The 2,500-nt window shown below is 44.6% G+C and overlaps 1 non-coding gene across 1 annotated transcript; it reads right to left on the minus strand.

The window, feature by feature from the left end:
- Positions 1–1,336: 1,336 nt before the first annotated feature.
- LOC143307494 (5.8S ribosomal RNA) lies at positions 1,337–1,491 on the minus strand. Its single transcript, XR_013064625.1, has one exon. It is a non-coding gene; the product is annotated as a 5.8S ribosomal RNA (ribosomal RNA).
- Between the last annotated feature and the right edge of the window lie 1,009 nt (positions 1,492–2,500).

The following is a 2,500-nucleotide window of genomic DNA, read 5'->3' on the forward strand; positions in this document are numbered from 1 at the left end:
GAATAGGTTTCTTTATTTATCATCCCTTCTTTTCGAGCGCCACGGAAGCAAGAGGAAAAGCAAGAGCGAGAGAACATTTCGCGTATACTTCATTTAACAATTTTAACCAACACGCGATGTACTCCACACACCTCTTAGATTTAACAACTGCTTTTCTCTTCTTCTCCCCTTAGCGCAAGGGTAAACCCCATTTGTCTCTTCTTTGGAACGCAACAAAACTTTCGAGGACTGGACGACCGAGCGATGGTCGCGCGGTCTTCGCTTATCTTTAACAAACGAAGTAGTCCGTATGTATTCTAAATGTTGAAGCCTCCTAGAGCTTTAAGCCATGCGAGACATTGAAATGCTGTTTTAACGGGAGCATGCATAATTGCTGCAAACATACTTTTATCACAAGTTCTAGCCACGCCACGGAGGCTTCGAAGTTCCTTCACCATTCGCTTTCCTCTCTTTTGTTACACAGTTTCAGACTACGATCAGGGGTACCGAAACGCTGTATTGATTGTAAACAACCATTTTTATCTTGGAGCGGAGCGTTCCTTTACTCGTTAGATTTGTCTTGTCGCGTGTGTATTCGCTTTTTCGACGCTTTTTAACCATTTAACTTGTTTAGCGAAGCTAAACGCACAGACAGACAAAAAAAAAGGAACAGCATCGCGCGTCAAACAGCGACGACCCATCTGAAGCGATCTTTCATTTATACACCGTTTGTAAACAGAGAGATGTATAAAGCGCGGGGAATCATTCGAAACCCTGGGGCTATTCGAGCTTGCATTTCAGCAAATTATCATCTCAAACATTTCACTCGTTTGCTTTTTCTAAATTTATAGGAGAGCTTCTTTCGTTTATTTTTGACACACCTTTCGTAAATATCGTTTCTGGCAACGTCGGGAGCGTGGATTTCTACAAGTGAACAATCGCGCCGATCCGATAACTTCCAGCAGGATGGAGAATCTTTATAGATTATCTTCCGAGAACTCGGTGCTTTCACGGGCGGTCGTTTATAAATTTTAACGAACGACTCGCGCGCCGTGACGCACTTGCGCTAGTTCGAAGAGATATTTCGAAATTTGTTTCTCTCCTTTAACGGCCTGCATTTAGTGTATCGGTTGCGATTTTCGTCACATCGTTTCCACGACAAACGCCGACGAACTGCCCAACTATCGCTCGTACGTTGCGACTCTTTCTTTGTTTATCGTTCATTCATTCTTTCAATTTCGTTCGATAATCCCGCTCCGAAACGTTCTACTTTCGTTGAACGACGGCGAGATGTTTAGAAAGAAATGAATTACTCTTTTTTCGAGAAGCAAACGCAAGCAGTCTTTTGTTAAGAAAACGACCCTCAGCCAGGCGTGGTCCAGGAATTGTATCCGTGGACCGCAATGTGCGTTCGAAATGTCGATGTTCATGTGTCCTGCAGTTCACACGTTGACGCGCAATTAGCTGCGTTCTTCATCGACCCACGAGCCAAGTGATCCACCGTTCAGGGTAATCGTAAAATTTTGTATTTCAAACTCTTTAGATCTTTAGAGTGTTATTTTCATTATTAACACGCATCACATTCGATACCCACATCACTCTCCCACCCGGCGCGTGCGGGAGAGCGAATTCGGGCGTCGCCAACGTATTTGTTTGTTTGTTCGATCGTTGACGACACGATCGCGTCCAAGGACGGAAACCGTCGGAGAAACGCCCAGTGGCACGCTCCTCTCGACGGTCGGGCGTAAAGTACATTTAAAAACCTTGAAAAGTACGAACGCACACAAGGAATGCGAGCGCGCGTCCTGTCGCTGAATCGTGGGTTGCGAGATTCGAACAGACACACGGCCGGCGACGATCGGTCTAACTAATGGACACATAGTTTTTCAAAGACTCGCTATCGTCGCTTCTCAGCCGGTCCGTAAACAACACACATCGATCAGGCGGACGCACGAATCTTACCACGGTGCGGGTTTCGTAGATTCCAGGTTACCCGCAAGTACCTCTCTCTCCCTCTCGAAAGAGGAATCTCGATCCGTCCTTTTTGGACAATGGAGAAATCTTTTTATCGCAACACGGATGGCAAAGAAACAACCAAAGCGTAGGAGCGTGGGGACGAGAGCGACGAAAAGAACGTCGCGAAAACAAAGTTTCGACGGTTGCTCGTTCTAATACATCGTAGTTTCAACTCTCTCAGTTTTAACCACTCCTAGACGCTTCGTAAACTTTTAACAATTCTTCGCCTCCGCGAGTTTCATTTCGAATAGAGCGAACGCAACACGGACCAAAAAAACTCCGGTGATGCCAGATCATTTAGCAAAGATCAGACGGCGGGTCATCTGTATTCCTTTTCTCTCTTTTTTATATCTTTCCATTTAACTAGGGTGTCGCAACGACGGGTACATTTATATATTTATATATATTGTATTTCAATTTTAATGATCCTTCACTTTCGGTTTGTAATAATATGATCCTTCTTTCATTTCGATCCTTCATATTGTAGGTTAACCAACAGAAGTTT

This window comes from Osmia lignaria, unplaced genomic scaffold, assembly GCF_051020975.1.
Source record: "Osmia lignaria lignaria isolate PbOS001 unplaced genomic scaffold, iyOsmLign1 scaffold0057, whole genome shotgun sequence".
NCBI lineage: Eukaryota > Metazoa > Arthropoda > Insecta > Hymenoptera > Megachilidae > Osmia > Osmia lignaria.